The 26,918-nt window shown below is 46.7% G+C and overlaps 1 protein-coding gene across 4 annotated transcripts in view; it reads right to left on the reverse strand.

Moving 5' to 3' along the window:
- Positions 1-26,918, reverse strand: part of MYO10 (myosin X) — a 229,685-nt gene that overhangs the window by 151,838 nt on the left and 50,929 nt on the right. The window contains exon 2 of one of the 4 annotated variants that reach the window (XM_086676351.1): positions 3,916-4,113. The exons of the other annotated variants lie outside the window; for them this stretch is intronic. The gene's annotated coding sequence lies outside the window, so the exon portion shown is untranslated. The remainder of the gene's footprint in view (positions 1-3,915; positions 4,114-26,918) is intronic. 4 annotated transcript variants of the gene reach the window in all.

The raw sequence follows: 26,918 nt of genomic DNA on the forward strand, positions 1-26,918 counted from the left end.
CTGCAAACTGTTTCTCATTAATAAGCTTTTTTGAAAGTGTGTCTAAGAATAAAGTCGATGATCTCTTTGTCCTGGCCTCCTTATTCCAGGCTCGGGGCCTTGGGAGTTTTGTTGTTTTTTGTTTTTCCCTAAACATGAGGCACACATGAGGCCACAACTAGGCACAGCCATGAGACTTCCTGCTGAGATTAGCACAGTATCTGATAACTACACAAACAGGCCTCAATCACAGAAGCTGGGAGACAAATCTTTCGGGAGTATCGTTAGCAGTGGGGGTAGGATTACATAACAAACAGAAAGTCAGGCGGCAAGTATATTCTTGGTTTCACAGTATACGGTCAGCCCTCGGCCAGAGACCCTCATAGGAAACCCTTCACACGTACGTGCACACTTTAGAAAACGTGTCCCCATGCCTGTCGGAGTTTAAATGCATGTACTTTCTGATGTGTGCGCTGACCGAGCTGGGGGGGTTTAAGTCGGCCTGCCTGCCTCTTGCCAAAAGCTCTTTTGTTGAAAACGTACTGACGCCAGGCCTGGGCACTGTGCAAGAGGCTGAGAAGATACAGTCAAGAGAGGGAGCGGAGATCCAGGGAAGGGAAGAGGCAGAAATGGATCCTGAAAGTACCTTTAAAAGGTGCCGCACTAAAGGTGCAGGGGCAGACCAAGTTCACCAGGGAAATCACCTCCTCACGATGGTCCTGACACTTTAGTGATGCGACCTGACGCGGACAGGTCCACTTTTTGGAACCTTCCTAATCTATCCCAAGGCTGCACAAACACCTCCCACTCCCGGTCACAGGGCTGTTGGAGCATCAGAGAGGGTGGTTACGATGCACAGGTGCAGGGGACCGAGAAGCACAGGCCAAGAGAAGCAAGCACGGCTTGATGTGATTTAGCCCACTGGCTCAATCGTGAAACTGTCAAAGGCTTGTCTCCTTGAACAAGCCTGCTGTGGCTTCTGGTTCTGCTCGCCCTGCTTCCTCCCATGACCTCTGTGCTCTCAGCCCCGAGCCCATGGCCACACAGCCACAAGGCCCTTCCCTGCCACCTTGGCAGCCAGCTGACACCACGCCCAGCTGGCCTGGTTCAGCACCCACCTTCCCGTGTCCCAAAACCTTCCACGTGCTCCAGTTAGAAACGTGCCCCACACCTACCCTCACCTTGGAAAGTGCTCCGCCAGGGGCGCCTCGGGGGCTCAGATGGTTAAGCGTCTGACTCTTGATTTCTGCTCAGGTCATGACGTCACGGTTCGTGGGTTCGAGCCCCGCGTCGGGCTCTGTGCTGACAGCTCAGAGCTTGGAGCCTGCTTCGGATTCTGTGTCTCCCCTCCTCTCTGCCCCTCCCCGCCCCCCCGTGCTCTGTCTCTCAAAAATAAACAAATGTAAAAAAAATAATAAAGTGCTATGGCAATGACCCACTCACAATATTCTTATAACCTGTACGTGCACATCTACATACACATATACACAAATATCTCCATACACATATGCATATATAATTATTGCAATTCTCATCTGTATAACCTGGCAGATGCCCATGTTCCATCTGGCAATCAGCCCTCCGGGCAGGTGCTACTCTAATCCCGAATTTGTGAACAAGAAAACTAGGACCCAGAATGTCCTTATTGAAGGTCCTGTGGTTAGTACGTAGCGGGCAGGGCTGGGAGTCCAAAATGCCCCATCAGAGCATGCCAGGCTGCTGCCGAAGTGCAGGCTTGCGGACAAATCAGTGTGTGCGATACTTTCCGGGTTCAAAATACTTGTTTCATTTCTTTCCACAGGTCCCAAGACTCCCTTATCTAATGTTTTAAATAAATTTTTTAGTTTTTCAAGAATTTTTTTAATGTTTATTTTTTGAGAGAGCACGTGTGTGTGTAAGCAGGAGAGAGAAGGGGAGGGAGGCAGGAGGAGAGAGAGAGAGGGAGAGAGGGGGGGAGAGAGAGAGAGAGAGAAAATATATATCCCAAGCAGACTCTAGGCTGTCAGCATGGAGACTGACGCAGGGCTCGATCTCACAAATCACGAGATCATGACGTGAGCCGAAATCAAGAGTCAGACGTTTAATGGACTGAGCCACCCAGGCGCCCCTGAATATTTTTAAAAGTCACTCTTGTCCACCCATTGCTAAAAATCAAAATTAAAATGGAACAGCATTTTAAAACCGCATCCATGCTACGGAGTTGGACTCCAGTATAATACATCAAATATATAGTGACGGGTAAAATTACAGATTTTCTTTTGTAAAGAAAGTAAAACATCCCAGACAACGACAACTGGACATTCACACTCAGCCAGAAAGCCTGCTGGTCTTCTGAACTCACTAACAGCTTCAAAACTGGTTTGCACAGGTTAGGCTGGGAAGGCTCAGCGAGGACACCAATAAATAATAATTACAAGGTTGCATAAGAACTTCAAATACTGAACCCACAGAGCTTTATTATACTTCATCCCAACAGACCAAAAAGACGGACACACGAGAGGGAAAAAGTGGGCACGACAGGAAAAGTGGGTTTGCCCGAGTCTCCAGTCGAATCGGCCTCTGAACTAGTCACAATCCATTGTTCTCTTTTCTCCGTTGCCTACTCCCCTCTTTAAACCTGGGGAGCTGTTTCTGTTTTCATCTTCTTTCCCCTGGGCATCCTTACAACGATTCCTTCAAATCATACTATTAGAAAACGATTTTCTTCCAAACAATTTTATCTACTTCTTTTTCTCTGAAGGATCGATTCCTTTTCCAGCTTAAGGCGGATCCATCGGGCTCCAAATTCTTTACGAAAATTACAGAAGAAACACGTTGCCCTGCGATCAGGCCCACAGCACACATTCACGCAGACCTTTCACTTCCACATAATTTGTTTTGTTTTCCTTCTCAAAGCACCCCTTGATGAGGTAGGTGGAACAGAGAACAAAGATTTCTGAAAATCGAGAGTATATCCAACAACCCACTACACTTTCTCCAGCAACTTGACTAACTGGCTCTTTGCTTTCTCCATATTCACGATCAAAAAGGGCAAATACATAGTTATGAAAGCATGGCAAGGGGGATATTAAAAAACAAACAAGAAATCTTACTCAGTTGATCTTTTCGCTAATAAATTAACCTACCAGAACCAAATGGCTGGTTGGTTTTTTCTGTTTGTTTTTTGAAAAGCAAGAGAACCTGTATTCCACCACTAATTCTCAGTTTCACCCTGTATTCTAATTTTTGTCCTTAAAAGTAGGCCAACCCAACTATGAAATAAGGTGAAAGTCATAGCAACATTAAGAATCAGCGTGATACTGATTAGATCATTCTCGGCGGTTTTTAAGTCAAGGTCTGCAAAACTCAAAATGTCACAAAAACCCCAGTTAAGACACGAAGAGGCTTATGCAGTCTGGACAACGTGGAAGCTTTCCAGTAAGATTTTATCTGAAGCAGAGGGATTCCAGATACATATTTCTTTTTTTGAATATAACCGTCTTAATTATCTTACCAAAACATGTAACCGAAGCCTTAACGAGCTGTATAAAAATAATCAAACCTTGTCCTTAAACGAAAGGAATGAGGGGCCTCTGTATGGCTCAGTCAGTTGAGCATCTGACTTCGGCTCAGGTCATGATCTCACAGCTCACAGGTTCAAGCCCTGCATCGGGCTCTGTGCTAACAGTTCAGAGCCTGGAGCCTGCTTCGACTCCCTCTCTCTCTCTCTCTCTCTCTCTCTCTCTGCCCCTTCCCCACTCACACTCTCTCTCTCAAAAATAAACACTAAAAAAAATAATTAAAAAAAAAAGACAATGGAACTAGTTTTTCATAAAGCTTAATTTCCTCCCTTTAAAAAGTTATCCTTTATTCCGAGATCACGTCTTCCCCACTTTCCGTATGTTGACACTGTCTTTTAAAATTAAAATGATGGCAAGAGTTATTCAATGCCCTTACCTGACAATGTAAGAGACAGGATAACTATGTCGGTCTAGAATCTCTGGATGCAGGAATCAGAAGGCCTGGGGACCACCGAGCTGCAGCACCCAGGTGAGGAGGGACATCAGATGCACCGATTGTGGCCAACTGTGTGCTTGGGTTGTATCATTGCTTTTATTGTCAAAGTGAAATGAGGCCAAACAAAAACACAAGCTCCTGGAGAATTAATTATAACATTACTACATTTAAGTGTCATAAGACTAAAGAGGATTTGGATGAAGGCTGGCTCGCACCAAGCTTTTTCGCAACACTGAAAACCACCTTGAAACCACTGAAGGGTGGCAGTCATTTCTGGCTGTGAGACAGTATGTTCTAGAACGAATCTGCCAGATCCCTTTTCTTCCTTCTCTCCCACACCCAAGCATAAAGGCTAACACCTGGCTCCTGACAGTCCACGACCATAAAAAAATTCTTTTAGATGTTGGTCATCACGGAACAGCCCAAGTGTCACTCACCAGCTCCCAATGCTGACATTCTCTCAGTTCTTTTTGTCAAAGCAACTAAAACGGGATGGAGAGAAGCTGGGTGGGCACAACAGGTTTGTAATGAGCCAGCTGGCACTGAAAGGCGGGGAATCATTAAAGGACAGGGCGTGCCTTTGGGACGACACTTTCTTTTTTAAAAAAAAAATTTTTTTAACGTTTATTTATTTTTGAGACAGAGAGAGACAGAGCATGAATGGGGGAGGGTCAGAGAGAGGGAGACACAGAATCTGAAACGGGCTCCAGGCTCCGAGCTGTCAGCACAGAGCCCGACACGGGGCTCGAACTCACAGACCGTGAGATCATGACCTGAGCCGAAGTCGGCCGCTTAACCGACTGAGCCACCCAGGTGCCCCTGGACGACACTTTCTAATACGTGACAGGTGCTAAGCATACACAATGCCGACTCATCCCTAAGCACCCTCATATACCCCCCCTTTCCTCAAACCAACCCTGAAAGGTAGAACTGTCACCGTGTCACAGGTGAGAAAACAGATGATTAATGTTATGTAACTGTCCTGAGTTCCTCAGTCGGTGGCAGTCAAGCTGGGACCCTGTTGTCTTTATCACCAAAATCATATTTCATTGCGGAGATACGTCTCTTCAGACTACTTAAGATAAACCACTGCCCTCAACACAGGTGGCAGGGTGACAGAACTTGAAATGTATACAGTCTAGAACACAGCTCGTCTTCATTCCTTCATCCACTCACTATTTATTGAACACTTGTTAAGTGGCAGTGTCCTGGGAGGTGCCAAGGTGATGTAGAACAAAATAAACCCAGCCTCCGCCCTCATGGAGCTCAGAGCCCAAGAAGAGGGACACACAATAATCAAACACACTCCTTAATGGTTTTTTAAAATAGGAAGGCATCCAAACGGTACTTCCACAGGACTCATCTCCTAAAGACAATGTTGCTATTAGCTGATTAATGCTGATGAGAACCCAAATGAAAGTAGCGATCACAAAAAAAGGAACCAACATCTGGGTCAGCATTTCTCAAAGTGAAGTCCTGTTAATGGGCATTAATTTTACCAATAGCTTCTCCTGGTGTTTGGGACTAAAGAGAGAACAGGAGAGGAGAGGGGAGGGGAGGGGAGGGGAGTGGAGGGGAGGGGAGGGGAGGGGAGGAGAAGACAGGAGAAGACAAGAAGGAAAAGAGGAAGGAGGAAGGGAGGGAGGGAAGGAAGGAAGGAAACAAACATTACTGTAGAAAGTAAGATTAAATGTGCTTTTGAAACTTCTGAAAAATAACGTAGCCTTTCCCAAACTTGGGTTAGCCAACCCCCCCACCTACTTCTCCTGACACCATTTAGGACTAGTCAAGTCTTTGAGAAACACTAGTAGCTGATATCTATCGGCTACGAAGAGAAGGACCAGTCTCACCAGCAGACAACTCAAGAGGCTGGTGTCTATCTCAGGATCATCACCACCATTACTGGAACCAGTTGCCATAGCTGGTTACGTTGTTTAAATACAAGTCCTGGACGGTACAGATCAAGGCTCCTCTTGAGCTGTGCCTAGGGCATCCCTCGTGGGCATGTAAGTTTTTTCAAATACATTTGGAAATAGGAGTATCACTTAGGAAGATTAAAATAATAGCAACTAAAGAAGCAGCACTTTCAGTCTCTATCTGAATGAATTATTTTTTTTTTTTTAATTTTTTTTTTCAACGTTTTTTATTATTTATTTTCTTTGGGACAGAGAGAGACAGAGCATGAACGGGGGAGGGGCAGAGAGAGAGGGAGACACAGAATCGGAAACAGGCTCCAGGCTCTGAGCCATCAGCCCAGAGCCCGATGCGGGGCTCGAACTCACGAACCGCGAGATCGTGACCTGGCTGAAGTCGGACGCTTAACCGACTGCGCCACCCAGGCGCCCCTGAATGAATTATTTTTAAAGCATTTTTCTCCTCCCACTTTGATAACTGAAAATAGCATCACTCCATAATCCGCACGTTACGTGCATCTACAGATTGCCACGGCCCAAGCTGCAAACTGCTGGTCAACAGTGATTTTATCCCCTGCCTCACCCATCTTTTAAACAAAATGGCTTTTCCAAAGGTAACTAAAAATACACTCACAAGACCGCTTCTGGCATAATCTTAAGAGCAACAAATTCACACAGAAGGCAGTTATGACCAAATTTGTATTAAGGACACAGTCTTCATGCCCCTAGAATGAAGTACAACTATACAAGCACAAGGTGGCAAAGAAAAAGGTCAAATCAGGACGATACATTTAGAGACCGATGCAGACTTTTGTGGTTGGGAAGAGGAACTTTCCCATAATACATTAACACCAAAATATTTCATGTTCTGACATTCTCTGATATACGCTGAAACCAAATCATCACTGCGGGATCCAGACAGAAGTTAAACATCTGGCAAAAACAAAACAAAACAAAAAAAAACCCCAGGGGCGCCTGGGTGGCTCAGTTGGTTGGGCGTCCGACTTCGGCTCAGGTCATGATCTCGCGGTCCGTGAGTTCGAGCCCCACGTCGGGCTCTGTGCTGACAGCTCGGAGCCTGGAGCCTGTTTCCAATTCTGTGTCTCCCTCTCTCTCTGACCCTCCCCCGTTCATGCTCTGTCTCTCTCTGTCTCAAAAATGAATAAACGTTAAAAAAAAAATTTTTTTTAAATAAAAAAATAAAGAAAAACAAAAAAAGCCCCAAACCCTAAGATTAACAACAAATTTAGAGAAACATCCAAATGGTGTTAAATAAATGTACTTATTCCAGAGGACACTTGTTCATGCAATATTTGCATTAGTAGACTTCGATGGAGAGAAAAAAAAAAAAAAACAACCCACCAATTTATGTTGTTCTTCCCCAGCTTGGTTTGAAATCTTCTCAACATCTCAAAGCAGCTAAGATCCATGCCAGCCACACCAAAGAAATCAACATGGTAGACTTGTACATCTGCCTTGACCTCAAAATAAAAGCCGAGTTGGCTCTTTCAGAGCCAGCGAGATAAAAGCACAGAGGGGCCCAGATGGCTCACACTTTATTCACACAAAGTAACTGAGAAGACGAACATATAAACTATTTATTCAGCAAGTCTGATCCCAACGGCAATTTGAGGCCTGGAATTTCTGTAAGACAAAGAGGGATGCTTTTAGGCGAGTAAAAAATTAATTGGTCTACACAGAGAGCCCTTGGAGTATTAGCCCTTCTGCCTAGCCCGACAATCACAGGAAAGGGACTTTCATCAAACACCACCAATTCACCCAGCTATTTCTTATTTATATTGACCTGACATTAAACCCAACACTCCAACTCCCAGCTGCTCACTTTTTTTTTTTTTTAAGAATTTTAAAGGGGTGAAGGCTGGCTCAGTCAGAGCGTGTAACTCTTGATCTCGGGGTTGTGAGTTCGAGCCCCACACTGGGTGTAGGCATTACTTAGAACCATAAAAAGTAAATACATCGGCAAGGACAAAGAGGAGGAAAAGGTTGTGCATTTATAGGGAAGCACAACCTAATAGTAACACTGATACCTTAAAACAAGCTCTAAAAAAAGCTGGGGTTAGGGGACAAAGTAAAACAAACAAACAAACAAAACAACTCACCCTGGATTTTTCCTGCCATGTAAAATGACTTTTAATTAAAACAGCAGACAGCATAAAAACTTTATTTCTACCTTGGGACTGAACCTGAAGTCTTGCAGGGACAGAATGAAAAAGCAGCTGTTTAGGTTCTGGGACCTTTTTCTTACCCCTGCATGGTTTCACACTTTTTAAGGAAAAGTCATCCTTAAACCCAGAGGAGATGGTCCCTTAGGAATGAATCTCACCCCCAGCCACCTAGCTTTTATACCAGGAAGTCAGGTCCCAGACACTGATGGACCCCAAAATTGCTTCTGTCTATGCAACAGAGAAGTGGTAATAAAGATCCTCTTACATGACATTTTAAAAATCAGAGATTTGGGTGACACGTTTGTTATAAGGATCAAAAGAAGATCAATCCAACGAAAATACTTTACAAACCACACAGAGTGATATAAATGTCAGGCTTGTCCAGCACCTCCACACCACATTTGGGGGCTCACAGGGACCATGGGAGGTAGTGACCTTTTTGAGACTATTCAGATTTGCAGAACAGTGATAGTGATTTTTACTTCCTGAACTGGGTGCACCAGGAAGATCCAACCAAATAATGTCAACTTAGAAAACAAACTTTTAAGTATCAATATACAAACATGTGATATTGCATATAAACATGATATTACTTCTATGCTCTTCCTCAATTTGGTTGAGGAAATCAGAAAAGATGTGCTCATCATTGGTTGGGATGGATGGACGGAGACGGAGATATAGACACAGTGAACAAACCTTGTAAGAACAGAGTCTTAAATAATTTCAACCACATCAAAAAAGCCATACACTCGAGGGCATCGGTTTAAGAAAAAGTCACAAAGTAACGAGAAGTACAGTCTAGGTCACACCTGTGCTGTCACTGAGCAATTACCTACACTGGCTTAACACTGGATGTAAAGAAACAGTTCTCTTCTCCCTCGCACGAGGAGAATCAACTCATTCACTGGGTCTTATTTTCAGTTTTATCCTAAGTGCATTCACTCACAATGGTTTACTGGGCAGCAGGTGCCAAAAATTTATGTATTTATTTATTTTTGCCTCTGGCTTCCAGACATGAATTCAATTTCTTAACGGGTTTGTGAAACCCAGCCACGAATCCCTCGACGGATGGCGGCTGGTTAGCCCCTTGCCTCTTCCGGTTCATCCGGGTTACTCTCCAGGCCGGGACTGGCCGCCCTCATTACCCTCAAGCAGAAGACAGCACACAGAGGGAAATGAGGCCGGAGCCATACAAGGGAAGCCCTCTGTGCCCACCGTGCTTGTTTTCACGCTCAGATGACTTGGACAAAGCATCCGGGGCCACGTCCACTCAACACACGAAATGACCCAGCAGAACAACGTGATCTGCTCCGCCCTTTCTTCCCCCAAATTACTCAATAAATGCTTGGTGTAAAATGACCTGTGTGAACCCTGGCATCCCTTCCAGGAATTCCTCCAAAGCCTCTGCCAGGCAGTCCTAGAGAGTAGCTGAGGGACAACAGTAAACTGTCCCTGGGGGGACCGGCAGGGGGCAGGACTACAAACAAAGTGGGGATGGTTTGAGACACCACTGAGAGAATCTCAAAATTCCATTGCAAACAGAATTCAGTATCACAGGTCACTTTTTAAAGTTACATCTTCTCTTTTTAAAAATTGTTCCATTTTGGGGCACCTGGGTGGCGTAGTCGGTTAAGCGTCCGACTTCAGCCAGGTCACGATCTCGCGGTCCGTGAGTTCGAGCCCCGCGTCGGGCTCTGGGCTGATGGCTCAGAGCCTGGAGCCTGTTTCCGATTCTGTGTCTCCCTCTCTCTCTGCCCCTCCCCCGCTCATGCTCTGTCTCTCTCTGTCCCAAAAATAAATAAACGTTGAAAAAAAAAAAAATTAAAAATTGTTCCATTTCTACGACATCGTCAAATGTCAAGGCGACCTACAGTGATTCTCAGCTGTGCTCCTGAGTCGGGACGACGATACAATCTCGCCTGTGCAAGGAAATATTCGTGACCATCTGTCACCTGCTTAGAAGAGGCTGGAGGAAACGATCCCTGGAAATCCTCGGTTCTAAGATCCCTAGCATTATTCCTTTTCCAGACAGATGAGAGGCCAACTATCTATTCTCAAAGGCGAAGGAAGCCAGCCATCCCTTCTGCTGTCCTTCCGTGCTGTCCTTGACATCCTCCGGGTCAGGATGTCCCTCCCCACCAGCTTTCCTAGCTGGGCTGACATCCATTTTTCCCAGTGAGAGAGAAGAGCTGGTCTGTACTATCAATGTAAGTATCCCATCCACTTACACTAACCTACTGGCCTCCTTCACGCTGTATAACCCACGTCCCGGGCTGCTTCTGTAGAACCCATTTCTCTAAACCTTAATGATCTTGCGATCTTCCCAGAACTTTGAAAAAAAAGTACCCACTTTCAGGTGTGAGAGCATAATTAGAAATAGTATCTAAGAAGGACACCTGGGCGACTCTTAAGCATCAGCTCTTGGTTTCAGCTCAGGTCATGACCGCATGGTTTGTGCGATGGGGCCCACATTGGGCTCTGTGCTGACAGCATGGGGCGTGGGATTCTCTCTCTCCCCGCCTCTCTCTCTGCCCCGCCCACACACGTTCTCACACTTCCTCTCTCTCTCAAAAAGAAATAAAAATTGTATCTAAGAGAAAATCTAAAGTGTTTTTTACAGTAAAATATCATCCTTACTTTTGGAAATATTACCTGTGTGACCCATTATAAACCATATAAAAAGTGGGCTTATACAGCTGGCCATTCATTTTCTTTTATACTTTTCTGTTCTACCAAGTTTAAAATTTTTTTCACGTTTATTTATTTTTGAAGAAGAGAGAGTGTGTGAGCAGGGGAGGGGCAGAGAGAAAGGCAGACACAGAATCTGAAGCAGGCTCCAGGCTCTGAGCTATCAGCACAGAGCCCAATGCAGGGCTCGAACTCACAAGCCACGAGATCACGAACTGAGCCGAAGTCTGACGCTCAACCAACTGAGCCACCCAGGCGCCCCTGGTCTACCAAGCCTTAGAAGACTATTCCTTTTAAATCAAATGTGGCAAAACCATACGATGGAAAATTACCCAGCAATAAAAAGGAATGAAGTGCACACGTCGCAACACGGATGAACCTTGAAAACATCATGCTACGTGAAGAAGTCAGCCACGGAAGATTATTTGCAGGATTTCACTTACATCCAGAACAGGCAGATCCATCGGAACAGAAACTCACTGCCTGGGGTTGGGGGTTGGGATGGGAGTGTTTAGGGGTGACAGCTAAGGGGTACAAGGTTTCTTTTTGGGGTAACCAAGTTTCCCAAACAGACTCTGGTGGTGGCAGTTACACAAATCTGTGAATATATTAAAAGCCACTCAAATGTACACTCTTAACGGGTGAACTGTTGGGGATGCGAATCACACCGCAGTACAGCTGTTAAAAGAAAAACCATTCCTTTTCATTTCAGACCACGGCTCAAACTTGCGAGTTATTAACTAATCATATCATATCCTAGGTGCTCAAATGTGACTACAGTCTCTTTTCCTCTTTTAGCTAAAAGTAACATCTGCAAACTATTTTAAAGTCTCCATCAAAGATAGCAACGAGCCAATAATGGATACTTCTGAGTCTGACTTTCCTCAAAAGGCGAGAATTATTTTCTCTATGGTATTTACATCATCCTACCATCGCGGAGAACGACCCAAACGGAAACATCCAAAATAAGTATGCGGATCTAGATGCTGACGTCTCTGCTCACTAGTGCTAACCTCCAGTGAATGTTTACGAGGCCCATGTACTGTTTGCTGAGGCAAGTCCTCTTCGATGTAAGGAGGAAAAACAAAGAATATATTTTTTTAAGTGAATGATCTTCAAACTTTAATTACGAATGTTGTTTAAGTCAGAAAAAAAAAATGCTAACATGGAAAAATCTGCTATTTTAATGTCCCTGGTTGATCACTGCTCGGGGAAGGAAATTAGGTTAATCGGACAGGATTTGCCCTTCACAAAGGCATGCTTGCTGGCAACATGCCCCAGTGGCCTGATCTCTTTTGAGTCCTTCGTTACAAAAGCTTCCTGAAACTGAGGACAGCATATGTTCCAGGCCACGGTCACGGGAGCGAATGTTTCTCAGAATCACCCCATAAACATCTGTCATTAGCTCCCTCTGCAAGAATAAAAGCAGATGCTTGGAGCAAGCCACTGTGAACTCCGACACGGCAGGAAGGTGGATCCTTTTCAGAACAGAAGATCATTCCAGAAGACAAAAATACTTGAATTCTCAAGGGCTGGCTACTCAGTTACCCTTAGTGGAAGACTTAAAAATACCATTACGTTATTTAAAAATTATTACAAAAATGATTTGGAACGCCCCCACCGCAGCTAGATCAAAGACCAACTTGAACCTCTGAAACGAAGGCACTTGGAACTTCTAATACGGTCCACGTGCTGAATTTGTAAATGCAATGTTGCAGTTTTATAAGGGATTGCACAAGCCTGCTCTAAAGTCTTCATCTAGGAAACCCTTGGGGGATATCTGTCCCCTCAAAACTTCCTATGAATATTCCAAACCATCATGACACCCTGCAGTGCGCACTGCAGTCATTTAATCCTAAACAAGTTCCCCAAAATGTACTGACACAGATATTTGAAAACTATCAAAGGACCGTTGGAAATGAGGCATGTCAATGAATCACTGCAGCAAAGCAAAGGGAAGGGGGAGGTTCAAGTCTACAGCTGGCCTCTTGTCCTAGAGACCCTTGCTTAAGCTCCCAGATTCTTTTTATTTTTTTAATTTTTTTTTAATGTTTATTTATTTTTGAGACAGAGAGAGACAGAACATGAACGGGGGAGGGTCAGAGAGAGGGAGACACAGAATCTGAAACAGGCTCCAGGCTCTGAGCTGTCAGCACAGAGCCCGACGTGGGGCTCGAACTCACGGACCGCGAGATCGTGACCTGAGCCAAAGTTGGCCGCCTAACCAACTGAGCCACCCAGGCGCCCCATGCTCCCAGATTCTGATCAGGGCCAGGACTAGGGGGAGGCAGGTGGCCAGGGTGTACAATTTAAGGAGCAATCAACTGGGGGGGGGGAGGGGGAAGGGAGGAGCATGCAAATTCGTCCTGACCCTGACTGAGTGCTTCTTTATATTTTGCACTGAGCACCAGGCTTACCTTACCTTAGTCCCGGTCCCCTTCCTGGTCACCAGCCCAATGTTCTCTGTACCCGGGTGGCACGGATAATGGCAAAAGGTAGTATATCAAACCAAAACGAACCGTCAAAAGCTTGGGGGGTCCTACCCACAGCTTCTAAATACAGAATCGCTCTCCTTCCTCTCTGCTTCTGGCATTTCCCTTAGAAAATGAGGGCTATGTATTTGCCCGGAATGACAACTGGTTAACCATTTAATTGCTCTTCAATATTAGGAAAGGCATCGGGGAGGCACCCGGACGGCTCAGTCAGTTTAAGTCTCCGACTCTCGTTATCGGCTCAGGTCGTGATCTCACAGTCGTGGGACTGAGACCCACGCTGGGTTTGCACTGAGCATGGAGCCTACTTGGGATTCCCTCCCTCCCTCCCCCTCCCCCTTCCCCTCCCCCACTAGCTCTCGTTCCCTCTCAAAAATAAACTTATATATAAAAAAAAATAATAGGCATTAGGTGTCCAAATCTGCACAGTAACTTCTGAAGGTTGTGTAAAGGCACCATCAAGTCATTTTTGCAAAACTTTTTGGAAATGTGCTGGGATATAATTAACACACAGCACATTGGCTTTCTTATTTTTGCTCTGCCTGGGAGTGGCTCTCCATTGACCACCACCACCCCCCAAATAGCCGCTTACAGACTAAACCGTTAACAGGTGTTAGTATTTAAAACTAAGATGGCCAGACGACGTGTCGTTTTTGACAAGACACCTTTCAAGAATGCTTCCTTTATGGCTATAGCAGTCAAGAACAGTACCTGGACTGTGTGAGTGACCATCTGTGTTTTTAAAGAACATGTTCTGGGGAGAAGACTGTGTATGAGGTGCATTTAGAACACGGATTAAAAAAACGCAGCAATCCATACATACAACCTAACAACCCCTACAAACCAGTTCTCAAAGTGTGGTTCCCAAACCAGCAGCATCAGCAGCATCCGGGAGCCTGTCAGAAATGCACATTTTCAGGCTCCACTCGAGACCTGCCAAATCAAACTGTGAGTGGAGACGCAGGATCCCGTGGTTTAATAAACCCTCCCTGGGGAGGGGTCAGGGGGAGTCTGATGTTCAGAGGCCTGTTCACTTCTGAGAGCCGCTGCCCTACAGGGTAGCAGGAAACCTGGGTTTTGTCACTGATGACCTTTATCCTCGTGGGCAAGACATTTCCACCTCACAAGGAAAACAAAATGATGGAGCTTAACCACGAATCGATCTGCTAGTCGGGGTTCACAGCACAGACTCCTGCCGGCTGGTTGCCAATCCGGATTCCTGGGCCCCCCCTCCAGAGAGGCTATACCACTGGGCCTCAGTAGGGGCCCAGGAATCTCCATGAGCAGCCCCTCAAGGGATTCCGATTTATAGCCAGGACTAGAAGCCACTAGAAGGCCCTGGCACCAAATATCACATCAGAAGTAATTGGGGAAAATGGTCCTTTAGATCAGGGTCAGCAAACTTCTTCCGCAAAGGACCAGAGGGCAAAAAAGCTTTTCCACCCCTCTAGGGTGCCGCTGGAGTCTGAAGGCAATCTCACACGACCAGTCAATGAATGGGGATGGCTGTGTTCCAACACCTCCTCATTAAATGTGAATTTCAGGTCACTTTCACGTGTCATGAAATACTATTCTTTTGATGTTTCCAAACAGTAAAAAATGTTAAAACCATTAACTTGTAGGCTCGTGGGCTATACAAAAACAGACAGCAGGCATGGGCCAGGGTTTGCTGTGGCCGCTTCACTGAACACTGGAGTAATTACACAAGCTTGGAGGTCAGCCGTGTGTTGGTGCACACACTTCAATGCAAACAGCTGCCTTCAGGAAAGCTAGATGGTATTTTTAAAAACTGAAGTTTACTTTGCACACAGCAAAATACACAGCTTGAGGAACCACACAGAACACACTGAGCATTTCCATTCCCTTAGAAAGTTCACGGTGTCCCTTCCCAGCCAAAATTCCTAACTAACCACTTAGTTCGATTCCCTACCTTTAACAGGGCAATGCAATTGGTTTGAAATAAAAACTGGAAGCTCGTGCTTTCCCTGCTGCTTTTAGAAACCGACACTCCTTAGACGGAAGTTACTAGAATAGTTATCCGCCGGGCAGAAGCGCCCTTTCCTCCTGAATGTGGGGCAGCTGCTTGGGATTTACCCATCCCTTCTTTATGATGCCTCTCATCCAGCCCCGTGGGCTCTTTCCGGGCAGGATGGCAGGTGCACCGCTCGAGGAATGAGGAAACAAGCCCCCTCCAGGGGAGACCGCCTTCACCCATCCCCACCCAGGGCTGCTCTGAACGCCGGGGCCTTTGCCCTTCCTTCACACCCCAAGACCCTCCCTCTCTTGAAAGAGAAACGGGTCCAGTGTTCCTCAGAAACAAATGTAATTCAACTGAGTTGTTTAAACTCAAGCCCATCACTGATGGCCTCCGTGCTCAAACTTGAGGAAGGGATTTCAGGGGGCGCCTGGGCGGCTCAGTCAGTTAAGCGTCCGACTTCGGCTCAGGTCATGATCTCACGGTTCATGAGTTCAAGCCCCGCGTTGGGCTCAGAGCCTGGAGCCTGCTTCGGATTCTGTGTCTCCCCCTCTCTCTGTCCCTCCCCTTCTCACACACTCTCTCTCTCATAAATAAACCTTTAAAAAAAAAAAAAAAAAAAAACAACAGGAGGGGGGATTTCAGGAAGCTGCTTTACCAGTGGAATGTCTCCACTGACAAATTAGAAAAACCTTCATTGTATCTTCAGCTGGAAGGAAAAGTCCCCAAACACTGGGTTCTGTTCCAGACACAGAAGGAAAAGGGGGGTGGGATTGTGGGTGCGGGAGATGGGGAGAATGAGAGAACCCAACCTGAGGGTCACGCCATCAGGAGCACAGCTCCTCCCCCTAGTCCCCTACCCCACAGGGCAGGGACCAGCCCCCTTGGAAGCAAACAGCCAATCAGACAGGGAGAGGAAGGCAAGGAGACCGGCTCTCCAATTCATCTCGGATCAATACACCCACGGAGTCAGCGGTTCCCTAACTTCAGGGCCAACAGAAACAGGTGGGAACCTTGTTAACACACAGATCCCAGGGCCATCTTGACAGAAGTGGATCCAGGGAGGGGCCAAGGAACCTGCATCGGCGACAAGGGCCAGTAAGTGATTAGGAAGCAGCTAGTCAGGGAGGCGCACGCGTGGAGACACACTGCACTCGAGTTTGGGGCATTTAATTATTTTTTTGTTTGTTTTGAGACAGAGAGAGAGAGAGAAGGTGAGAGAGAGAATCCCAAGCAGGCTCCACACTCACCATGGAGCCTGACACAGGGCTCAACCCCACAACCTGGATCACGACCTGAGCCAAATTCAACGGACACTCAACCAACTGAGCCACCCCGATGCTCCCCGAGTTTGCGACACTTAAACCCCAAAGTCCCACTCAAAAGGAGTGTCCAATGCGAGACGGTGGGAGGAGAAAAGAGATGAAAAGCTCAAGAGCAGGTACTCCCTGAAGGGAGAGGAAGACGGACAGACGGACAGACAGAAGGGGCTGTAGTCAAAGACTGTGGGCAGAAGAGACCTTTCGCAGAACCACCAACGATGTCCAGGAAGCAGCCGTGCGGGGGGAAAAGCCAGGCCTAGCAATGACGGGTTACGAGAGCATTTTCTAAGCCCAGTTTGCAAAAGGCTTTTTCAACAACTTTTGCCATAATATTCTGAGACGATGCTCATTCAGTCTGTGAAATAGTTCTGCACCTGGCTGCATATTAAACGAGGCACCCAAGAAGCTTTTAAAAAGTGTACTACGGCCTGAGTCCCAGCTGAGAGGCTGAATTCATCGTCTGGGGCCAGGGCTGAGAAGGACTCTTGTCAGAAGCAGCAGCACGGAAGCAAGGTTGTGCACACAAGACGATGAAACATCAAAACAAAACGTGTGGGTTTTTTCCAGACCTTTCTATTTCCCTAGAGCAATAAAACAAAACAAAAGCCACCCCAAAGGAGGGGTGGGGGAGGGGGCGGGAGAACCCGCCAATCTTGAAGAGTGACTTTGGCAGAAAGCTTCAGAAGTCATGACGAGGAGGAAGACCGCGGGTGCACCCCATCCCTGGGGCCCACAGAGAGATGCTCCGCCAGCACAGCGGCCAGGACGGGAAGCGGCAGGTGGGAACACAGCCCCCTCACTTCAGTCTGCTCCTCTAGAAGTAACATACGGGGAAGATGGTCGACTCTGGACCCAAGCCCCAGCTGCACCCCTCGTCACCGGCCAAGTGTGGACGTCTGGACAGGCCACTCCACCTACGTTCAGCCTCCAAAGCACTACCACGCGGCTGAGGATGCCTTCCCCACAGGGGAGCTGGGAGGACCAAGAAGCACAAGTGGCTGGAATGCACCAGCGTGGTTCCTGGTAGGGAGAGGTCACCAGGCACCCCCCCTACCTATCCTCCATGCCAACTCTGCTGCGGAGAAAGTGGCTTAGAAAGGAGGTACCTCCAGAGGCGCCTGGGTGGCTCAACCGGTTAAGCATCCGACTCGTGATTTCGGCTCAAGTCGTGATCTCAGATTTCATGAGATCGAGCCCCACGTCGGGCTCTGCAGAGTGCGGAGCCTGCTTCGGATTCTCTCTCTCTCCCTCTCTCTGCCCCTCCTTCACTTGCATACCCTCATGCGCTCTCTCAAAATAAACATTTAAAAAAAAAAGGAAAGAAAAGAAGCACCTGGGTGGCTCAGTCAGTTAAGCATCCACGTCGGCTCAGGTCATGATCTCCCAGTTCGTGGGTTTGAGCCCCGTGTCGGGCTCTGTGCTGACAGCTCAGGGCCTGGAGCCTGCTTCGGATTCTGCGTCTCCCTCTCTCTCTGCCCCCACCTGTGCTCTCTCTCTCTCTCTCTCTCTCTCAAAGATAAATAAAAACATTAAAAAAATTTTTTTTAAAAAAAGAAACGTGGTGCCTCCTTTTTGCCACCACTTGCCAGGGAGGTGATCACGGGAAGAATGTGATCCCCTAATCCCACCACAACGGCATCCTGGGGTGGACCTCTGAAACCGCGTTTAAAATTGGAATCAGGCAACAGGGGGCTTCTGCACCGTCCCAGTGCACTGTGGGTACCCGGGCTTTGTACACGGACTGGACAATCAACTCCCCATGTACAGCACAGAGTCTCTGGGAAAACTGGTTCCAAATTACAGGCTTATAAATGAATTTTTGGAATGGAATGCAACTTCGTCAGTCACACAGACAACCACCTGGATTTGTTTTAACAAACGGCCTCTGCTTTTTCTGCTGAAATTACAGCCAGTACTATCGGGTGCCATGTCTGATTCCTGCAGACAATCTGTAAACCGTCTTGTTTCCAAACAGGATCTTCGCATGTATTTTTCACAAAATGATACTCATCGTAAGCAAATGGTATTGAAGTCTCCAAAATAAAAAAAAGTTAAAAAAAATTTTTTTTTTTTTAACATTTATTCATTTTTTTTTTTTTTTTTTTGAGAGATGGAGAGAGAGCAAGCAGGGTAGGGGCAGAGAGGGAGAGACACACACACAGAATCCGAAGGAGGCTCCAGGCTCTGAGCTGTCAGCACAGAGCCCGACGCGGGGCTTGAACTCAGAGACCGCGAGATTGTGACCTGAGCCAAGGTTGGCCGCTTAACTGACGGAGCCACCCAGGCGCCACCCCCCCTTCCCCAACCAAAAATCAAGTTTTGATGTACTATTTTCTATTCACCTCTTCCAGTCATAAAATGCATCCTGGTCTGAGCTGAGCACATGGGATTAGTTAGTTATGTTCAGTTCATGGGTACCAGGAATGCAAGAGAGCATCCTGCTAACCTTTAAGCAGGAGCGACTTAATTTGCCAAGCTAACCACAAAATTGAAAGTAACAATGGGACTGATGGCACAAGATGTCAACCCTTCTCTGCGTGCCCGCACATTAGCGCTGCTGGAAAAGTCTGGACGTACCGCAGGCTCACAGAGGCACAAGGAGAGTGTGCCACCCAGAAGCAGAGCCTGGAATCCCAAAGTCAACTGAAGATGAGAGGCACAGGCAGGTCAGAGGCAGGCTCGGCTACAAATAGACCAAGCCTAAAGGATGGGAAGAAGAGGCTCATTCCAGAGGAACAGAGCGGCCCAAGTCAAGAGAGATCCACAAAGGAGAAAAGGAAAAAGGCACCAATTTGACCCAGCGAAGGAGGACAGGAAGCCAACGAAGGCCATGACCCATGGCAAAGGCTATACACATTCTCTGGGACAGAGGGAGAGAGACAGAGAGGGAGGGAGGGAGGGAGGGAGGGAGGGAGGGAGGAAGGGAGGGAGGGAGAGAGAGAGAGAGAGAGAGAGAGCGCACGCGCACGCACGTATTCAGCTAGAACCTCACTGGGGCCAATAAATACTGCTAACAGCATCCAAGTCCCTAGCCACCTGTCTACCTAGCCAGTGGTGGGGCCATGCAGGGTGGGGCCCAGCTGTCCAGTCCAAAGGGGATAGGGAAAACACCACGGTCTCAAAGAGAAATACCCTGGATTCTAAATCCACTTAAGCTGCATTCACATCAAGGTGCAAGGAGGCAGGCCCCCGAGACTGGATTCTTCTTAGGTCTTACTAAGGCATTTTTCACTAGTACTGGGAATATGGCGGGTAACAACCCAGAGATGGTGTGCCCTCTTAGCAAGCTCAGGTTGGCAACGCTTGACACAGCCCGCGTGCCTCAGAATACAGGCACATCCTGTCGTGTTTATTACTGCACGTGGTTTCCCGTTCCAATGTAGATGTTGTTCAGGGCAGACGTGAGGTACATGGGATAACAACCTCAGTTTCAAAATGCTGAAATTTACAATAGTGAGTTCAATTTGCAACACACAGAGCCACGCAGATCAGCAAACATGCACATGTTTTCTTTCTGGAGCTAGGTTCCCTAATAAACAAGCAGATCCTTTTTTTTTTTTTTTTTTTTTTGCTGTAGTCCCAGAGTGAAAATGAATGGAAACATTGGACTTTCCCTCTTTGAGCCACAAGATGCCAAACCAAATTCTTGGAAGAGTTCTAGAGAGGAAGACTCACGTGGCCTTCAGAGCGTAAAAACATTTTCTCACTGAAAATCAAGCACTTTGGACAAAGTGCATTTTGCTTGGGCCTCAAAGCAGGACTGAAAGTCCCAGCGGTGTTCAGTCTCTGGAGTGCAGATTTCTAAGAAACTCCCCAGACTGGCGTTTAATATCCAGCTCAGAAACGGGTATTTCCAGGACGAAGTAGCAAAATGTGGGAAACACACAGAGAATTTAAGAGTTTCTCAGCTCAATGCTGTATTTTTAATGCAGCTGCACTGTTTTGATTAAAATGACTTCCAAGAATAACAGATGGACCCATTCTAAAGTTTCAACAAAAGAAGCCAACACAGCTGATTTTTAAAAAAATTATCTGTTACTTGTCACCAGCGTGCCCCTTTCTCCCCCTTTTTTTTTTTAAATTTATTTATTTATTTTGAAAGAGAGAGTGAGGGAAGGGCAAAGAAAGAGGGAGAGAGAGAATCCCAAGCAGGCTCTACACTGTCAGCACAGAGCCGCAGGGCTCGAACTCACAAACTGTGAGATTACGACCTGAGTTGAAATCAAAAGTGGACGCTTGCTTAACCGACGGAGCCACCCAGGTGCCCCTCCCCTTACTTTTAGATGGCTATGCGGACACTTCCCTTTTGAGAAGGGAAGACTTGGGGCAGCACCATCCATCTACACGGGCACATCACGTGGCTAGTGCGGATATTCAGCAGTGGTCAGCATCTCCCCTAGGAACCTGGAGGCTACAGCAAGTTTTTCTTAACATGGTCTATTAAGAAAGATACAAACCAGAATTTCTAACGTGCTCTTGTTTTCTGAAAGCAGCACAAGCAAGGGCACCCGGACAGTAGTTTCAAAATAAATTACACAGGGAGTTGGTGCTTGATGGGTACAGACTTTCTATTTGGGGTGACAGAAAAGTCTTGGGAATAGTGGCGAGGCTTTCACATATAATGTAATTAATGCCACCAAATTCTACACTTAAATATAGTTACGATGGTCGATTTTATGTTATGTATATTTACCACGATAAACACACCCTCAACAGGAGAGGAAAACCCAAACTCCGTTTCCAAAAAAAGCGTACCCACATTCATTTTTCTTTCCACTCAAATCTGGATGTTCACGGCAGAAACGGATCGTAGCAAATCATTTACACACCTGGAGAAAATGGAAACCCCAAAAGGGAGTACAAATCTCGCAGCTCGTCACAGCTGTTAACAAACACACATACCCAAGAGCAACAGAATTTAAGAAGGCAGTCATACTCCAAAAGCCAGGGCTCTATACTGTGTTAGGGATACGCTGTGCCTCTTGACTGGACTGCAGAAACACCATCTTGTTCAACTTTGCTGGAAGCCACCAGGAAAACTCAATCTTTTATTCCACCTTCAAGTCATAAGCATCTCAATAAGCTACGGCACAAAACTGAAATAGCGGGTCACAAACACGTTCTTGGGCTGAACCACATGGAACCACCGACATTCAATCCTCTCGGCCAAGAGAAATGGCGATTTCACATGGTTCAACTGGACCCACAGGTTAATTCGGTTGGAAGCAGCCATTACGATACAAGGGACACTCGAGCCTTGAAGAGGCCACAAGGGGCAAAAATGTAAGTAATCTAGGTTTTTTTCCTTTTGAAAACAAAAGAAGTAACTTTTCCCTCAAACTCTGTGCATTAATGCGAATCTTCCTCTCCACAAAAAAGGAAATAAGAAGGTTGAGAAGGTGATAGAATATACTTACACGACAATAACAACAACAATATGAAAGCAAGGGAATTCTGTCCAGTCGGCGGACTGGAATTCTGTACTGTCGTCTCAGAGCTTGGCCCTGAGACTCAAGGCGCCCTAGTGACACTGCTTGTGCATCACGAATGCTGTCCCCAAATTCCTTTTCCTCCATCTTCCTAACTGTCTCCCAGCTGGTCTCCCCCTTCCCCTACCACTCATCTGAGTGGTCCTGGGGCGGGGAAAGGGGTGGGGGTGCCGGGCCACCCCACCTGGGGGGCCGCACCAACTGCCATGCACACAAAAGGAGCTGGCGGGGAGGCCTCTTTCCGCAGGCAGCTGCCTCGACCCACAGCTGGCTTTGCACGTGAAGCCTTGTGGCATGCTGAAATCCAGGGCGTGCCCGAGCTCTTGGGGGCCAGCTGGGCCGCGGGCTTCCTTGCAGACAAGATTTCTAACTCAGTTAAAATATCTAGAATCCACTACTTCCTGTTAGCAGTCAGATCCAACCTGCTGCCCCTGGAAATGAAATCACAGAGTTTTAGCCATCTACCTGACAGTGTGTGGGACCAGGGTCCTGTTTAGTGCTGTGCCACAGGAGATGTGCTGGGTCGCCCCAACGTCCATTCTCCAGCACTCAGCAGGCTTGGGGGAGATCTCCCCAGGACTGCGGAGAGGACGCATGGAGTGCACGCAGGGAGAGGGTGTGCATGCAGCACATGACATTCGAGGAGCACACAAAGACACCCAGGGGGGCAAAGTGAAGGGAAAACAGCAAAGAAAAGCAGCTGGACAGGGTAGAAAGTGTGTGAAAAGGATCAAAAATGTATCCAAAAAAAAAAAAATCACTACACTAATCCATTAGAGCAAGTTTCACAAAACTGGGCCCGAAGTATTAATTCCAACCAGTCAAAATCAGAAGATCAAACCAAAAAGGTTAGAGACGGCTTTAAACGGGAGGTGTGATTATAAATATTTAGTAGTGTTGTCTCCTGCAGGGCCGGAGGAGGTCTGAATTTCCTGAGGGGCTGAGGACCGACTTGAGAGCACCAGGCAATCTAATGGCCTTTTTGTGAATTAATAAAATGAGAAGAATAACTTTTAGACCCAAATCTAATCATACTTACTGCAAGCAAATAAAAAGAGAAGGGCGAGGAGGAGGGCATTCATTTGTAGACTGGGGCCATTAAATCCCCAGCCAGGAAAATATTTCTGAAGACCCCATAGAGAGACAATGCAAACAAAAAACCCAACAGAATCACTGCAAAGAGTAATCGTCTTGATTAAGTTTACTGGGGTAAGTTAAATAACTACCCCTTAAAACACAATTAGGTAAATTATATCACTGTAAGCTTTTTCCCGAGCAATCAAATTAGGTGCTTTTCAGAAAAGATAATAGAGCTTACTCTCAAAGTGAAAAATCTAATTTAGAACTTATCACTCAATTTACAACGCTCCTAGAGGGTGCTATACTGATTGCCTGTGCACCTCGTGGATGTTCCAGAAGTGTTCAAGGCTGTTCAAGGCTGTCTTCCATGCTATGCTTTCCTAAGAGTTGATCTTTTACCCATACTTGTACCCTGCTAAGCCAGGGTGTTCTTCTGAGACTCTGTCCGCAGCTTAGCATCCAAGAGGTACAGGTGTACCTCGGAGAGATCGCAGGTTCGGTTCCAGACCACCACAGCACATCGAACATCGCAAAAAAAGTGACTCAAATGAATTTTTTGGTTTCCCGATGCACACAAAAGTTAAGTTTACACTACACTGTGGTAGCCACCAGGCCAAGAAGTGACTGCACTACCACAATCTATGAAGGCGACAGGCCTAAAAGATAACATACATACCTGAATGTACAAATACTTGCTAAAAGAATGCTAACCATCATCTGAACTTTCAAGGAGTCAGAATCACAGACCACCATAACAAACAGGAAAATGAAGAAGTCTGAAAACTCGCAAGAATTACCAAAATGTGACAGAGACACAAAGCGAACAAATGCTGTTAGAAAAATGTCACCAACAGCCTTGCTGACGCTGGGTTGTCACAAACCTCCAATCTGAAAACAAACAACGAAAAACAAAAGAAGACACTAAAAAAGAAAAACAAACCCCAAAAAACAACCCACAGCACTGCAAAGCTCAGCAAAACAAAGTGCAATAAAAGAGCGTATGCTTGTAAGTAACTTTCAGGGCAAGTGCTAACCTGCCCATGCGCGCTGTGTCCTCCACAGGCCACAACTATGCGTATGTTTCAACAAAGCCTGTTAGCATGTCTCTTGCACATTTCTTTTTCCATCTGCAAATACTTCCCCGCGAGGAGAGCAGAAGTTATAAATCAAATGGGAACATTCTGGTCCTCTCTATTCCCTGGACCAACCTACAGTAGTTTAAATTTTAGTGTGGAATGGAATTTTAAGTTAACAGTAAAACTATCTCCCTGGCAAAAAAAAAAAAAAAAAAAAAAAGGCTGAGCACGCGCACACAATTCTCAGCAACCCAATGAAATCAGAGAACGTGCCCTTCGGTGCTCTCACCAAAAACGACACACTATTATCATCCCCTAGCCAGGGTCCCTGAGGTCCCACTTGAGGATTTAAGTCACACATGGCTCTGCTGGGCTTCCCACACCAAACAGGACTCAGAAACTGCTTTGCGGTCCACTCGAGCATCATTTTGTGGCAGTTGGCCCAACCCGGCCATGCTCGGGGTGAAAAGATCCTAGGAAGGGAGGGCACAGAGCAAAGGGAAGGGAAGAGCTTTGGAAGCCAAAGGAAAGTTCTCCAGCTTTTTGTTTTTTGGGTTTTTTTAACGTTCATTTATTTTTGAGAGAGACACAGAGTGTGAGCGGAGGAGGGGCAGAGAGAGGGAGACACAGAATCCGAAGCAGGCTCCAGGCTCTGAGCTGTCAGCACAGAGCCCTACGCGGGGCTCGAACCGGGGAGATCATGACCCACGTCAGATGCTTAACTGACTGAGCCACACAGGCACCCCTCTCCACCTTTACCTAAAGCCCTCCGTCAGACCCCACCCCAGACCTGTCAATCCGAATGTGCATCTGAAGAAGACCGCCAAGGTGATTCCCGTGAAGTATGAGAGGGCGAACTAGTAGTTTCCTAGGCTGTTGGGAAAGTTCACGTTTTAGTAACAAAAATGTCACTAGAATTGTTTTTAAAAATGCAGAAAAAACTGGGGCACCTGGGCAGCTCAGTCGGTTAAGCCTCCGACTTCAGCTCAGGTCATGATCTCACCATTCGGTTGGTGAGTCTGAGCCCCGCATTTGGCTCTCTGCTGTCCGTGTAGAGCCTGCTTTGGATCCTGTCTCTCTTCTCTCTCTCTCTCTCTCTCTCTCTCTCTCTCTCTCTCTCTCAGCCAATACCTTCCAAAGTTACCATAGTCAGGCTTGACCAGGACAAGGCCACGCTCTGTGTCTTTGACCCTGATTCCTTCCAGAATCTGTCCCTGCCCAGTTAAGGAGTAGCTGTTCCTGTCCTGGGGACCAGAACCAGTTCATGAACTTGCCCTAATCCCTGGTGAACACACCCATATGTCCCACCGCAAACCTGGGATGTGGGGAGAGGAAGAAGTCGGTCAGGAAGGAAAGATACTAGAGTCCTCTGCCACTCTCAATTCTTGATCCTGGTATGAACCCAGTTCTTTCCATCTCGTGTCACTCTTCTTGTATCTTAAACCCTGTAATTCCTACACAAATCTCCAAGCTAATTATACTTGGGAATGACAGAGTGGACAATCCAAGACCAAGTATTTGATGCCCGATGGAAGGAAGATTAGAAGTCAAAGTTGAGAGCTGCTTTCATGTTTAAGTGCATGTTATTCTGGTTTAGTTCTTTCTAAGCCCACAATCCCTAAATACTGTCAACAGTGACCAGAACTACTGGCCTGACCAGCCCATGCCACCTCTGCTCACGGAGTGCTATGCAACACTGCTGAAGTCTACGCTTAACGTGTTTTTGCTGCAATTTTGTTAAAAAGAGGTGGGGGAAGAGTTAAAAAGAAAACACGAATCGGGGCGCCTGGGTGGCTCAGTCGGTTAAGTGTCCACCTTTGGCGCAGGTCATGATCTCACAGTTCGAGAGCTGGAGCCCCACATCTGGCTCTGTGCCATCAGCCGGAAGCCTGGAGCCTGCTTTGGATTCTGTGCCTTCCCCTCCCCCGCTCGCACTCTGTCGATCGGTCTCTCTCAAAAATAAAATAAACATAAAAAAAAAAAGAAAAAAAAAGAATTCTCTTTGGGATCAAAAAATAAGTCCATAAAAAAAGAAAATTCTACTAAAAATCTATTTCACGACACTTTCACGAACCGAGTTACATCAAGTCAGGTGCACTGTTTAAACACTGTTCTCCTTTTCCACATCACCTTAAGAAGTAGGCACAGAAGCTACAAGGAAGGGAATTCTCATCTGGAGGAAGTAGGAAGGGAAGAGGGACAGAATAATGGCAAGACAGACAGAGGCAGACCAGCTCTGCGTGGCATTGGAAACACTGAAGCAGTGCGTGACCCAAAGCTGGGCAAAAGTCACTTGGCCTGTCCTTAGTTTACAGATCATACTGTACAACCCGAGAATGTGATGAGAAAGCAACCAGCCCGGGGAGCAGCACGGCATCCACGCTGGCCGTGACCGTCAGACACGGGATCCATTGGCCGTCTCTGTCCGTTCCCCGCAATCCACACCTACGAAACACAGCTAGGTCTTTACCACCGAATGCTGAGCAACTATTCAAGAGTCTCAGATGAGAAAGAAACTGAGGAACCGCAAAACAGCCCAGGAACATCGCTGTTTATCAAGCCAAGAAATGAGAAACGTACCAAGTGGACGATCTCTGAGAAGTTTCAATACGCGAGCAGCCCCCTGGCCTTAATCAACTCAACACTGACACCGAAGCTTTTGTTCTCAACAACCTTGCAGACCAGATTCAGAACCTGTGAGCTTTAAATACTGGGCATTATG

Source organism: Puma concolor, chromosome A1 (assembly GCF_028749965.1).
Source record: "Puma concolor isolate L17-30 chromosome A1, mPumCon1.1.hap2, whole genome shotgun sequence".
Taxonomy (NCBI): domain Eukaryota; kingdom Metazoa; phylum Chordata; class Mammalia; order Carnivora; family Felidae; genus Puma; species Puma concolor.